The sequence below is a fragment of the Schistocerca serialis genome, chromosome 6 (assembly GCF_023864345.2).
Source record: "Schistocerca serialis cubense isolate TAMUIC-IGC-003099 chromosome 6, iqSchSeri2.2, whole genome shotgun sequence".
NCBI classification, from domain to species: domain Eukaryota; kingdom Metazoa; phylum Arthropoda; class Insecta; order Orthoptera; family Acrididae; genus Schistocerca; species Schistocerca serialis.
This window is the reverse complement of record NC_064643.1, coordinates 104,852,576-104,868,723: the sequence shown is the minus strand read 5'-3', so window position 1 is coordinate 104,868,723 and position 16,148 is coordinate 104,852,576.

Sequence of the window (16,148 nt, the reverse complement as noted above, 5' to 3'; positions counted from 1 at the left end):
AGCACTCCTGGAAGAAAGGATATTGCCCGCGAAAGGCAAAGGTCCCGAGTTAGAGTCTCGGTATGGTACACAGTTTTAATGTGCCAAGAAGTTTCATATCAGCGCACACGCCGCTGTAGAGTGAAAATTTCATTCTAGATGTCAGTGTCGTTTGGCGAGTGGCTCCGAGACATTTGTACCTTGGTACTACTTCTAGTGGTTCGTCTTGAAGGGTCAGCGTGTCTTTTGGTGAATCACTTGTTCTGAAAATCATATATTTGGTTTCGCTGTTGTTTGTCTGTAGGTCGTTTTCCGCAGCCCATGACGTGAGTCTGTTTAGCACCCCTTGTAGCTCTTCTTTGTCTTCTTAACGTATTACCATGCCATCCGCATAAAGTATGAGTGTAGCTGAGCTGTCCATTAATATCTTCGTTATGTCTGCTGTCGTGTAGTATTCCATTTGTTTGCTTTAAAATCCTGAATACGGCTGTGTATCACCAGATATTTGGATCTGATTGTACCATAGGATGTCTGAAAGTACTTTCGTTATTTGGTGTGTGCCGCCAATTAACAGGACGGGTTTTCGGGTAACTGTTTTCCTGTTAACAATGCCGAAGGCTTTTCTATAGTCTATAAAGACTGCAAAATACTTCTTCCCTGGATGTCTTAGTGTGTCTTGCACCTGAGCTAGGAAGCAGTTAACTCCATGTAGATGCTTCTTCCCCTTCTCAAACCAAACTGGTTTGGGCATCTACTTCAGCGGTAAGCCTGCTGGTTAACATTTTCATGAAAATTTTGAAAGATGTGTTTTCGAGGGCTATGCTTCTGTATGAGTCTGGGGTGCATACATCTCCTTTTCCTTTTAATAGGATTTTGATCGTTGATGTCCACATTGGTCTGGTATTTTTCCTGTGTTTATGAAGTTGCTGAATAGTTCCAACCAGTACTCTTCCATTATGTGATAGGATTCGTCGAGGTATTCTGTATACCTGATCCTGACCCTGACCCTGAAGTCTTTTTGTTTGTTGCACTTTTGGGAATGGATCTCACTGGAGACTGCTCACCTGATTTGGGCGTTGCGGCACACATTCCCTCTCGCGCATTCTTCAGGGGTACGAGGACTTCTCGGGCACTTTGGTACGTGTACTGTACAACGCGTGCTGCCTCAGTTTACGAGACACGCAGGACAGAGAAGCAGGTCGAATTCGGGGACCAAATCATCTGCCGTGTTTGCTAACAACATTCGCACAACCAGTTGCGCAAACGCCATGCAGGTACCACGCTTCCAACTACACTACTGGCCATTAGAATTGCTACACCACAAAGATGAGGTGCTACAGACGCGAAAATTAACCGACAGGAAGAAGATGCTGTGATATGCAAATGCTTAGCTTTTCAGAGCATTCACACAAGGTTGGCGCCGGCGGCGACACCTACAGCATGCTGACATGAGGACAGTTTCCAACCGATTTCTCATACACAAACAGCAGTTGACCGGCGTTGCCTGGTGAAAAGTTGTTGTGATGCCTCGTGTAAGGTGGAGAAATGCGTACCATCACGTTTCCGACTTTGATAAAGGTCGGATTGTAGCCTATCGCGATTGCGGTTTATCGTATCGCGACATTGCTGCTCGCGTTGGTCGAGATCCAATGACTGTTAGCAGAATATGGAATCGGTGGGTTCACGAGGGTAATACGGAACGCCGTGCTGGATCCCAACGGCCTCGTATCACTAGCAGTCGAGGTGACAGGCATCTTATCCGCACGGCTGTAACGGATCGTGCAGCCACGTCTCGATCCCTGGGTCAACAGATGGGGACGTTTGCAAGACAACAACCATCTGCACGAACAGTTCGACGACGTTTGCAGTAGCGTGGACTATCAGCTCGGAGACCATGGTTGCGGTTACCCTTGACCCTTGACGTGTTTGGCGACTTCGCGGTGAACGCACATTGGAAGCGTGTATTCGTGATCGCCATACTGGCGTATCAGCCGGCGTGATGGTATGGGGAGCCATTGGTTATACGTCTCGGTCACCTATTGTTCGCATTGACGGCACTTTGACCAGTGGACGTTACATTTCAGATCTGTTACGACCGGTGGCTGTATCCTTCATTCGATCCCTGCGAAACCCTACATTTCAGCAGGGTAATGCACGGCCGCATGTTGCACGTCCTGTACGGGCCTTTCTGGATACAGAAAATGTTCGACTGCCGCCCTGGCCAGCACATTCTCCAGATCTCTCACCAACTGAAAACGTCTGGTCAATGGTGGCCGAGCAACTGGCTCCTTACAATACGCCAGTCACTACTGTTGATGAGCTGTGGTATCGTGTAGAAGCTGCATGGGCAGCTAGCTGTACCTGTACACGCCATCCAAACTCTGTTTGACTCAATGCCCAGGCGTATCAAGGCCGCTATTACGGCCAGAGGTTGTTGTTCTGGATACTGATTTCTCAGTATCTATGCACCCCAACTACGTGAAAATGTAATCACATGTCAGTTCTAGTAATATTTGTCCAATGAATACCCGTTTATCACATGCATTTCTTCTTGGTTTATCAATTTTAATGGCCAGTACTGTAGGATACTATCCATGAGGACCACTTCATCGGGTCCGGCTACCAGTAAACTATACAATACACACGGCAGTACGTAGGCGTAAATGGACACTAAAGTACGCTTGTGTGCTGGCACTGGAACTGGAGATACAGGGCTTGGACAATACACGTTTGGACATAAGTGCAGACGCTAGCCCAGATTGTAGGTGGGGCTGTTGTATTAGACCATGAATGGCACCTGTGCGATGTCCACAGTCCGTTTCAAGTGTCAGTTGTGGTTAGAATAGTGTTTTGTGTAAATGTGAGTGTATTGCATCGGAGCTAAGTGTTTTTGACAGTGGCAAAATTGTTGGCGCTCGTTTTGCGGGTGCTTCCGTAAACAACGCAGCCAAAATGTTTGGTGTCTCAAGTGGCACCGTATCGAAGATTTATACCGCATGTAGCGAAAGCAGAAAACAGCATCGCCTAAGTCACAACGAGGACGAAAGTGTATGGTGAGGATGTGACAGACGGTCATTGAAGAGCACTGTGACAAAAAAATAAGAGATCGAGAGTTATGTAAGTCACTGCGGAACCTAACTGGAAGAGTGCAGAAAGCTGACATAAGCAGTTCACATAATATGCAAAAAACTGGTGATTTCTCAAACTGGGGATCAATCAAGAATGGGATGCCGCAAGGTTCGGTCTTGGGTCCTCTGCTGTTCTTAATATATATTAAGACTTGCCATTCTGTATTCACGAAGATGCAAAGCTGGTACTTTTTCCCGATGATACAAGTATAGCTGTCACACCCAACAGAAAATAATAGCTGTCACACCCAACAGAAAATAATTAACTAGTGAAATTGTAAACGATGTTTTTCAGAAAATCATTAAGTGGTTCTCTGTAAACGGGCTCTCATTAAACTTTGGCAAAACACAGTACATACAGTTCCACACAGTAAATAGAATGACACCAATAATAAATACAGACTTCGATCAGAAATCAGTAGGTAAGGTACAATATTCAAAAGTTCTAGGTGTATGCATTGATGAGGGGTTGAACTGGAAAAAACACACTGAAGATCTGATGAAACGTTTGAGTTCAGCTACTTACGCTATTAGGGTCATTGCAAATTTTGGCGATATATATCTCAGCAAATTAGCTTACCACGCCTATTTTCATTCTCTGCTTTCGTATAGCATCATATTCTGGGATAAATCATCATTGAGTAAAAGAGTGTTCATTGCACAAAAGCGTGTAATCATAATAATTCTGGAGCTCATCCAAGATCATCCTGCAGACACTTATTTAAAGAGCTAGAGATCTTCACTGTAACCTCACAATATATATCCAGCGGTAACGTTGGGGGTGCCTCACCCTATATATATATATATATATATATATATATATATATATATATATATGCACGAGGGGCGTTCAGAAAGTAAGCTCCGATCGGTCGCGAAATGCAAACGACTATGAAAATCCGATAAAGCTTTGCACAGATGTGTTGGGTAGTGTCTCTAGTATAACCCCAGTTAGCATCACGTCGCACTTCTCATTTCTGAGCTCGCAGTGAGTGCGTGAAGATGTCTAGAAAATAGTGTCTGCCGCCAAGTACGAGGGCCTGGTGAGAAATTTCGCCTGAAGCTATGCAGCCAACATTACATAACTGTCGTGCTGTTTCGTCTTCACGACAATTCTCAGCCGCATTCTGCAGGGGCAATGAAGATGCTCCTGCATCGTTTTCAAATGGAAATGTTAGATTACCCACAATACAGTCCGCAATTGTCTCCCCCTGAGTTTCATCTCTGGTCACATGAACCGCTGTCTTTGAAGACAACATTTTGACACAGACAACGAGGTGTAGGCCATCGTGGAGAATTGGCGGAAAGCACTGGCGGCTGCCTTCTATGATGAGGCTATTGAAAAGTTGGTACAACGCTATGACAAAAGTCTAAGTCAGAACGGCGACTACGTAGAGAAGTAGCTGAAAGGTGTAGCTAATTGTTACAAGTAAAACATTTCTGATGTTCACTGTGGTTTCGATTTGGCAATCAATCGGAGCTTACTTTCTGAACAGGCCTCATATATATATATATATATATATATATATATATATATATATATATAGGGTGAGTCACCCCTAACGTTACCGCTGGATATATTTCGTAAACCACATCAAATACTGACGAACCGATTCCACAGACCGAACGTGGGGAGAGGGGCTAGTGTAATTGTTTAATACAAACCACACAAAAATGCACGGAGGTATGTTTTTTAACACAAACCTACGTTTTTTTAAATGGAACCACGTTAGTTTTGTTAGGACATCTGAACATATAAACAAATACGTAACCAGTGCCGTTTGTTGCATTGTAAAATGTTAATTACATTCGGAGATATTGTAACCTAAAGTTGACGCTTGAAACCTCCGACGTTCAGTTGCGTGTTGTAACAAACACGGGCCACGGGCGTTTCATAGGACGTGGAGGACGCATAAATTGGCCCGCCCGTTCTCCTGATCTTACACCTCTGGACTTCTTCCTGTGGGGTACGTTAAACGAGAATGTGTACTGTGATGTGCCTACAACCCCAGATGATATGAAACAACGTATTGTGGCAGCCTGCGGCGACATTACACCAGATGTACTGCGGCGTGTACGACATTCATTACGCCAGAGATTGCAATTGTGTGCAGCAAATGATGGCCACCACATTGAACATCTATTGGCCTGACATGTCGGGACACACTCTATTCCACTCCGTAATTGAAAATGGAAACCACGTGTGTACGTGTACCTCACCCCTCATGGTAATGTACATGTGCGTTAGTGAAAAAGACCAATGAAAAGGTGTTAGCATGTGGACGTAATGTGCTGTTCCAGTCTCTTCTGTACCTAAGGTCCATCACCGTCCCCTTTGGATCCCTACGTAATTCGGTGCTCTCCGATACACATGATCGAATAGCGGAGGAGTGGTACTCAAGCGCCAACTTTAGGTTACAATATCTCCGGATGTAATTAACATTTTACAATGCAAGAAACGGCACTGATTACGTATTTGTTTATATGTTCAGATGTGCTAACAAAACTAACGGGGTTCCATTTAAACAAACGTAGGTTTGTGTTAAAAAACATACTTCCGTGCATTTTTTTATGGTTTGTATTAACCAATTACTCTAGCCCCTCTCCTCACGTTCGGTCTGTGGAATCGATTCGTCAGTATTTGATGTGGTTTACGAAATATATCCAGCGGTAATGTTAGGTGACTCACCCTATATATATATATATATATATATATATATATATATATATATATATATGAAATTTGTTATTAACAATCCGAACGAATTCAAAAGTAACAGCAGTGTACATGGCAACAACACTACGAGAAAGGATGATCGTCACTACTCCAGGTTAAATCTAACTTTGGCTCAGAAGGGGGTAAATTATGCTGCCACAGAAGTCTTTGGTCACTTCCCTAATAACATCAGAATGACAGATAGCCATATAGCATTAAAAAGGAAATTAAAAGAATTTCTTAATGGAACTCCTTCTACTCATTAGATGAATTTTTGGATATAGTAAGTGTTGTGGTTGGCAGGAGAGCCAACACCGGGTTACTAGGGGAGGCCGAAAGGCACGCGTTTTAGCTCACGGAGGCTGGCGTGAGGTCTGGAACAGGACAAGGAAATTAGAATTTAGAAAAACGGACGTAGCTGGTGGAATACTTAACTTTAATCCATTAATGGTGACTGTCGCTCTTGACGGTACATGATTCACAATCTCAATAGTAACTGAATATGGCGCCTTGCTAGGTCGTAGCAAATGACGTAGCTGAAGGCTATGATAAACTATCGTCTCCGCAAATGAGAGCGTATTTTGTCAGTGAACCATCGCTAGCAAAGTCGGTTGTACAAGTGGGGCGAGTGCTAGGAAGTCTCTCTACACCTGCCGTGTGGCGACGCTCGGTCTGCAATCACTGATAGTGGCGACACGCGGGTCCGACGTATAGTAACGGACCGCGGCCGATTTAAAGGCTACCACCTAGCAAGTGTGGTGTCTGGCGGTGACACCACAGTAAGTGGGCAATTTCCCCAAACCTCACAAAAAAATTAAAAATATTAAGTATCATGTAATATTTTATGTAATGTTATATCTTGTATATATATCTTTTATTGGTTCAAAATGGTTCAAACGGCTCTGAGCACTATGGGACTTAACTTCTGAGGTCATCAGTCCCCTAGACTTAGAACTACTTAAACCTAACTAACCTAAGGACATCACACACATCCATGCCCGAGGCAGGATTCGAACCTGCGACCGTAGCCGTCGCGCGGTTCCAGACTGTAGCGCCTAGAGCCGCTCGGCCACCCCAGCCGGCCACCTTTTATTAACCTGACACATTCCACATCATTACGAAGTGTCGTATTCATGACCTATGGAACGAGTACTAATCTAATCTAATGTCCCACTCGCGAACTCTGTCAGCACCAAAATATCACCACTGGATCTCCACAATCTGGGAACTGAACAGTCAGTGATGTAAATGTCTGTAACAGGAATACGCGGTGCCAAAGCCATAAGACCTGAACTTTGAAGCAATGGTCGGATGACTCTTGTATTACGCTGTTTTCAACTCATGGCCGAGTTTATGTCGAAACAGTGAAATGGGTACTCTGCAAGGCTACATTATTACCAGGAATTATGTGACCATTCTTGCTGGTCCGGTCGATCTCATGGTACAATATTTGTTCCTCAATAGTGACTCTGTGTTCCAAGACTACCGGGCCCCTGTTCACACAACTCGCGCCTTGTGAGCACGACGATGAATTGTTGCACGTCGCCTGGACGCCACAGTCACCACATCTCAACATTACTGAGCCTTTGTGGCCTACTTGAAGCACAAAGTTCCATGATCAATGTCAACCTCCTATATGCCTGAGCTTGCCACTATTTTGCAGGTGGTGGTGGTAAGTTCCTGTGGGACCAGACTGCTGAGGGCATGGGTCCCTAGGCTTAAACACTACTTAATCTAACTTAAACTAACTTACGCTATGGGCAACAGACAAACCCATGCCCGAGGGAGGACTCGAAGCTCCGACGGGGTAAGCCGCGCGAACCGTGGAAAGGCGCCCGTGGCTACCTCGCGCTGCTATTTTGCAGCAAGAATGGCATAAGGTTCCCTTAAAAACAATTCAGTACCTGCATTTATGCTTTCCGACACGAATGGAAACTGATGTGAATGCTAATGATTTTATTACACCGTGTTAGACATATTAGTGTGTTCTTTGTTTGGTGCTTCTGTTTCTGTCCACCCCCTGTAGGTTGTCTCAACCCAAGTGGCGGAAAAACTTTCATCGCCCTTACGGTAAATATTTTAGAAGATGCAGCTATAGACTAATTGGGATAAATCCTTTTATACAACATGTGTTCAATGTTTGTTTGTTACATATATACAGTTGGTTAGGGAGATAAGTTTTCATTTTTCATATTGGCACTCCAGCTCCTAGGGGTTTGTATATCAACTTTTGTGTTGAAGATCAAATTGTGAAGTTGTGCTTGAATTTAGGTAACAATTTTTTCAGCTGTGATTGTGACTTGTGCGCTAATTCAACTGTATCTTTTAAGCATGCTGCAGGCATGCACAATATCTGAGTATTACCGAAACGTTATTTGTGCTCTTGTTTTGTACTGGAAACACTGCTGCTTCTTGAGGGGAATACGGTAGACGATGTCCTAGCTGCCGAGTATCATATTCAGGAGGGTTCAGTTATGTTTTCACTAAACTGTTCAGACTCATGCTCCGCAGCCATATTTCATCTGAACGTGCAAATGAGCAGAGGTTGGGTGAAGTATAAGACATTAATCCTTAGATAGAAAGCAGTCCTTCAACAAGCACACTCAGAATTTCTACAGTTATCTATGTTCCATGTCTAAGAATATGGCGGGCTTTACGTATGCACAGTCTGTATCTTTGTCATTTGCAGTGGATTAACACCTTCGACAAAGAAGGGAAAGTAAATGATTTTAATTTTGTCGTTGGTTCGATGGAAATCGCCAAGTAATTCCATTACTGCCATTTGCTGATGAAGCCACTTCCTCTCGTGACTTTATCAAAAACACTTGTAACTCACATGGGTTGTGTGGTGTCACAGCCAGACACCTCACTTGCTAGGTGGTAGCCTTTAAATCGGCCGCGGTCCGTTAGTATACGTCGGACCCGCGTGTCGCCACTGTCAGTGATTGCAGACCGAGCGCCGCCACACGGCAGGTCTAGAGAGACTTCCTAGCACTCGCCCCAGTTGTACAGCCGACGTTGATAGGAATGGTTCATTGACAAAATACGCTCTCATTTGCCGAGACGATAGTTAGCATAGCCTTCAGCTACGTCATTTGCTACGACCTAGCAAGGCGCCATTACCAGTTTATATTCAGTGTAATAATGTCTAAACAAGAGCGATGTTCTCCAATTGTGGATTAAAGTTAAGTATTCCACGAACTACGTTCTTTGCTTTATAGGATAATTACTGTACCTTGTTCCAGACCTCACGCCAATCTGCGTGAGCTTAACGCGTGCCTTTCGGCTACCTCCGAGTGGCTTGGCTGTCGTGCCACGCCACTACAGGTTGTTCAACGAGAAACCATATGCCTTTGTAGAACCACACTTCAGTAACGCTTCACTGTACCTGTCGATGTGGTATGACAAAAAGTTAGTTGGGCTTATTGTGTTATCCCATCATCTTGGAGGGCGACTTTATCCAGGTTTTCTAGAAAACGAGCTTTCAGCATTATTGAAAGAGCTTTCTTTGGCTACAAGGATGGGTGTGTTATTCCAGCATGCTGGGTCCCCTGAACATTGTAGTCGTCAGGTGGCACATCATCTAAGCCAAGAATTCGGCACATGAGAACAGCTCTGGATCGCACGCCATAATTATTTCGTCTGGCTGCACACTTTCCCCACCACCACGCCACAAGTCTAACTTGTGATGAGGATGAAAGGGGGAGAAACTGCAAAAGTGACACTTTTAAATAGCAATGCAGTCGCACTGCATACGACTTGATTTCATATTTCATAATTCTCAACAACATAGATCACAAAAAATTTCAGTATTATTTAATTATTTTTGGTACACCAAAGACATAATTTTAATCACGCACAGACTTTTGGTATATGGACAGATTCAGACAATTTCACAGATTTTCGCACTCATTTTGCCTCGTAACAGTGACTTATTTAGTTTTATCACGTCTGCAATCTCATGGTGGAGGCGTGGAAATTTCCAGAGGTAAACAACATCTACATCCTGGCCAATTTTCCAATTTTACCGTAAAAGAATTTGTCCTTTACACGGGTATTACAACTGCAGATCACCTCAGTTGTATTTACACGTCCACAGGCACGCTTCCATGTAAAATGACAAACGGTCCCGAAAACAGCTCGCAAACAGATGTAAGACTGGCAGCTTTCTCAAAACGCTAGGAATCCTATCCGTGTAATTCTTTCAACTGCACAATGAATTCTTCAGATGTCGCATTTTGTCCGGATCTTCTGGTCGTGCGGTAGCGTTCTCGCTTCCCACGCCCGGGTTCCCGGGTTCGATTCCCGGCGGGGTCAGGGATTTTCTCTGCCTCGTGATGGCTGGGTGTTGTGTGCTGTCCTTAGGTTAGTTAGGTTTAAGTAGTTCTAAGTTCTAGGGGACTGATGACCATAGATGTTAAGTCCCATGGTGCTCAGAGCCATTTGAACCATTTTTTTGTCGCATTTTCTTTCCCATCAGTTGCTTTAGGGAAATGAAGGGTGTTTTTTTTTATCGGAATTTGTCCCTCCCACGATACCATTTTCTTTTTAAATATACCCCCACCAAATCAAAACTACTTTATTACTCATCTTGTAGTGTCTTAGTGCGTTCGGTGTGCGGTCAAGTCATTTTAATGCGAGGCCTGCAATCCATTTCGGATGTTCTAATTTTAGTTCCTGCTCTTCTTTTTCCGTCATTAATTCAACAAGTGGGAGTTGACTCAGTAATGTGCTAAAAATAGTTTCAAGCATGCTCCTTGTCTTAACCGACTTAGTTATCAAGTGTCCATACTCTTCGATCAGTTACATCGAAAAATGTTGCTACCGACAGAGGAATAATGTGTGCAACTTCAGAAAATTTATTATTCATACCATGAATTTCATTTCGAGCTCCATGCCATCAAAATGACGCTTTGTGCTTCTTAATGTACAGAACAACGAGTCCCGTTTTCTGATCGTTGTAATTTTTAGCTCCTTTATCCTCAATTAAATCTTGAAATTCTTTCTGTGTAGTGATGTAATGTTGTCCCAAACTTGTGGTACCCGAAGATTATGCGACTGTGTATCACATAATAGATACTAAGAATTATTATCGTTCTCTTCTGTCATTCCCATTCATTTTTAAAGGTATATGACGATAGATCGTTGGGCTGCATCTTTTTGTGCCAGGAGTCACTGGACCTGTGAACTTCACTTATACCAGCGCTGACACTACGATTCAGCAGAACTGAAGAAAGTCGTGCCGCCCGAAAAAAATGCCACGCCGCAATGCTACACGATATGTCGCGCTGTACCGAGTATCTCCGAGAAGTACCGAACAAAGCCGAGACATCACAACTTGCTCGCGTGTAGATGCCAGGCCGTGTCCGATCCTGAAATGCAGATGGGTCGGTAGAAACGTCCATCAAGGTGAACGGACATCTTTAGATTTTTACCTGCGGTCCTGATGGATAGGGGAAGTCTACAAAGAAGAAGTACACGCGAGAGATGAACTGATCGTTTGCATTATGATCTACACGCTATCAAGAGAACTCGTAAGTGCGTTGAAGTCGGAGGTGTAATTTAAGAAAATAAGCTTTGAACTTAATCATATGCCCTTGCTTAACTGCTTCTGTAAGTATTTGTTTGGCTTACGTTCTAACATTTATATCTCTAAACCAATGAAAAGTAGACACTGTTTATACAGAATATTTTATTTTAATGAGTCTGTACTACCACCGTCCCTCCTGGAACCCCGTGTATTTGGGACAAGTCGGTAGTTGTCTCAGTAATGTGAACATACAGCCTCCACCAGGCAGTGTAGATCACTCGCTGTTTCACATTGTCTGTAAAAGTAACTATACATTTTCTGTTTGTACGAGTTTGTAACGGAACGTCGTTTTCACGTGCTGATAACGTAATGCAGTCCGTAGAAAGCTGCCGCGCATTGCGTGGTAGCGGCCGCTGGTGCATACAATGACACGTACAGATTTTCTGTGACAATGGACCCCCATCCGCGCATTGTGCCGATTCTGTATCGTTAGCATCTTTCTCGTCCTGCTGCCCGCTGACACAGTATACTAGCGTGCGCTGTGCACAGAGTAATGCAATGTGTGTTTCTGGACGCAAAGAACTAGGTTATTAAGATATTAATGACGAAAGAGGGAATTCATCGGAGGCTTAAAACAAACAAAAAAGCTGCAGCTAAACGGATGTTAACTGTGACACATTTACCTATCACATGAATAATGCACGAAGCTTGTGTGTCCACTATAGATGTACACCACCAAATCTCTCACGCAACAAAAGAAAATGAATATACAATGTAACGTTCAATTTTTGAACGTGGATCATTTGACCTGGTAGTACAGACTAATGCACGGTGTGCTGTCTCGAGAGAGCGGGAGTGAGCCAGATCTGCATCGATTCTACGCGCCATATTAACCTATCTCACGCCTTATACCCACAGTACACACACAGCTAAAATATACACAAATCGAAGCACCCGTGATTTACAAATTGATAGATCACTCGCATCCTTCCATAAGGAAAGCCGACGATTAATGGCAACCCCAAGGGCACATGCTTGAAATGGCTCTAAGCACTGCGGGACTTAACATCTCATCGCGTAACGATTTTCGGAATTTCGTTAGGAGCTGTACGGAACGAGTGTTCGCGGATGTCCACTGTTAATGGTGCCTGACACTTCTGACAGTACACGAAGAATAATAATTAATAATCAAGAAAATTTCGATCGCGATTTGATTTACAGGTAGCACAGAAACCCAAAGAGCGTCAAAAAATTCTTAAAAGCTTTCTTGTAAGTTATAAATATTACGGAAAATAACAGTTAAAAATCACAGATGTTTCCCAATAAAAGACTTTGGTACTTAGAAGACGAGCAACGTAAAATACTGTAAAGCTCAGTATATCTGCCTTTAGTCTGCTATACGTTACCTCTCGTCTGCAACTGAGTGACCCTGTTTCGAGTAATACGTCTCTTTTTATTATGTAAAGTCCGTCTATGTTTTATGCTCGCTGGCGTTTATTGATAATTCTTCCTAGTCTAATTAGATGAAAAGGAGAACGCCCCGGCATTCTCTGAGTCGTATGCTTGCTGGGTCTTTCTAGAATGTACAGTGCAAGAATCTCAATGGCAGCAGTGGAGAAAGCTTCGCTCCACTTTCCCGGGCTAAATGTAGCGATCGATACAAGGCGAACGGGAAGGGGTTTTACAATAATAGCCTGCGGCCGACGAAAGTAACTTTTAGCAATGAGGACCTCTTTATGTGCTAAAAACGATTTTCAAACTTTCCCAATATTTCTTTACTCATTGTTTCGCGGGATGAAGCAGAAACTATATGGACGAGAGTAATATAGGCTGTTAAAAGTATTCCTACAGTATGCAGTATTGGTCAGAACTAGAAGAGAAGTTCCTATAATGATATGTACGGAAACCATTACCTGGTGAGGTATGTGCCAATCTGGCCTCTCATTCCCATCTGTCTATTACGTAGTCCGCCCCTGCTAGCTGAGTGGTCAGAGTGACGGAATGTCATACCTAACGGCCAGGGTTCGATTACCGGCTGAGTCGGAGATTTTCTCCGCTCTGGGACTGGGAGCTGTGTTGTCCTTATCATCATCATTTCATCCCCATCGACACGCAAGTCGCCAAAGTGGCATGAACTAGAAAGACTTCCACCAGGCGAACGGTCTACCCGACGGGACGCCCTAGCCACGCGGCATTTCCATTGCGTAGAAGTAGACACTATAGGCAATACTGCATGTCGTTACCACGTGTCCTGAGACGTCTTTCAGCCCATCTTCGCAGTGAAGCACGCACAATTTCAAATAATTTGGTTCCATTCGGACTGCGTCGCATGCTTTGGCCACATGCCCCTGTAACGTCCTCACGTTGTCAATGGGCTGGGCATCCACCACTGACTTTAAATGCCCCCATAAGCAGAAATCCATACGATTTAGGTCCGGTGAACGGGGACACCATGCGTCAGCACCTTCTCGACCAACGAAACGGTTCGGTGACGTATTGTAGGATGAACCTTTGAAAATGCGGTGCTGCCCCTTCGCGAATAACGCTTTTTGCAAGGGTGACGTTGTTCAATGCCTCTGGTAAATAATTGAGCAGAAATCAGCGGTACACAGCACTTGTTAACCTGTTTGGCAAATTGTATGGCCTTTTGAGTCTGTCCTCGACCACTCTTGACCTACATTGGTACTGAAGCGATTCTCATGACTCACCTCTATGACTGTACGAAGGTTTGTATCTGCCCACACGTGCATATCGTGGTAATTTACTGTGCCGTCAACATCTACATTTACATGCTCAGCCCGCAATTCACATTTAAGTGTCTGACGGAGAGTTCATCGAACCACCTTCAAGCCGTTTCCTGCCATTCCACTCTTGATCAGCGCGCGTGAAAAACAAACACACAAATCTTTTCGTGCGCGCTCCGATTTCTCTTATTTTATGACGGCGATAATTTTTCTCTATGTAGGAGGAACCCAACAAAATATTTTCATACTCTGAGTAGAAAGTTGCTGAAATTTTACAAGAAGATTTTGGGGCAACGAAATCATCTTTGTTTTATAATTGTCCCCGTAACTCGCGTATCCTATCTGCGGCACACCCTCTTCTATTTTGATATAATTCAAAAGCAGGTATCCGTCTTTGGACTTTTTTGATGTCCTCCGTCAGTCCTACCCGGTAAGGGTCAGAAGACGCACAACAGTACCCAAGCAGAAGAGGGACAGCGTAGTGTAGACAATCTCTTTAGTATACCTGTTGTTCGATTCCCGGCGGGGTCAGGGATTTTCTCTGCCTCGTGATGACTGGGTGTTGTGTGATGTCCTTAGGTTAGTTAGGTTTAAGTAGTTCTAAGTTCTAGGGGACTGATGACCATAGATGTTAAGTCCCATAGTGCTCAGAGCCATTTGAACCATTTAGTATACCTGTTGCATCTTCTAAGCGTTCTGCCGATAAAAGGCAGTGTTTGGTTTGCCTTCCCGCAACATTATGTACGTGATCGTTCAGTTTACGTTGTTCGTTATTTTAATTCCAAGGTATTTAGATAAACTGACTGCCATTGGATTTGTGTTTCTCGTGTAACTGGAATTTAACGGATTTCTCTCAGTACGCAGGAGGATGACCATATACTTTTTCTTATACAGAATCAATTGCTAGTTTCTGCACCATATAGAGCCGGCCGCGGTGGCCGAGCGGTTCTAGGCGCGTCAGTCGGGAACCGCGAAACTGCTACGGTCGCAGGTTTGAATCCTGCCTCGGGCATGGATGTGTGTCATGTCTTTAGGTTAGTTAGGTTTAAGTAGTCCTGTTCTAGGGGACTGATGATCTCAGATGTTAAGTTCCATAGTGCTCAGAGCCATCTGAACCATTTTTTTCCACCATATAGATATCGCGTCTAAGCCATTTTGCAATTGTTTTTGATTGAATGATGACTTTACAAGACGGTACATGGGTACATGACAGCGTCATCTGCATACAATCTAAGAGAGCTGCTCAGATCGGCTCCTGAAACGCTTAAATGTATATGGAATAGCAGAGGGCCTATAACACTTCCTTGGGAAACGCCAGATATCACTTTTATTTTACTCGATGACTTTCTGTTGATTACTGTCTGCTGCGAACTTCCTGGCAGAAAATCATGAATCCAGCAGCATAACTGAAATAATACTCGATAGGAATGCATTTTGGTAAGTAGTATTACGTGAGGGAAGGTGCCAAAAGACTTCTGGAAATTAGAAATATGGAATCCAATTGTGATCCCCTGTCGATGGTACTCGTTAGTTCGTGAGCATAAAGAGCTAGCTGTGTTTCACTAGACGATAGTTACTGAATCCGTGTTGACTGTTTGTCAATAAATCGTCTGTCAATGAATCTCTTGTGAATTCTGACTCGCCTCTAAATACCGCGTGTTTGAAAATGAATATGGGGTTTTAAGGCTAACAGTTTTGTTTTTACACCTTTGTTCATGCACTATTCCCTGTGTCGACAGTTTATCTAGGTGGGGATGTGAACACGCATAATGTGCTCATCTGGGGGTCAGCAAATCCCCCCGCGAGGTGGAACATTTGCAGCGAGACTCCGCTAAAGTCAATGATTTTGTGTCATATCCCGGCGGAAAGTTTATGGGCCTTTCTTTTTCCGTGAAGCAACTATAACTGGTATTTCTTATTTTGATACGCTAGAAAAATGTCTCTTTCCTCAGTTAGGAGAATCTGACGTTGCACCCTACCGCTAGTTTGGCCGCACTGGGGTGGACGACGCAGCTTGTTTCGCGTGGCCTCCACGTTCAGCCGATCTGACG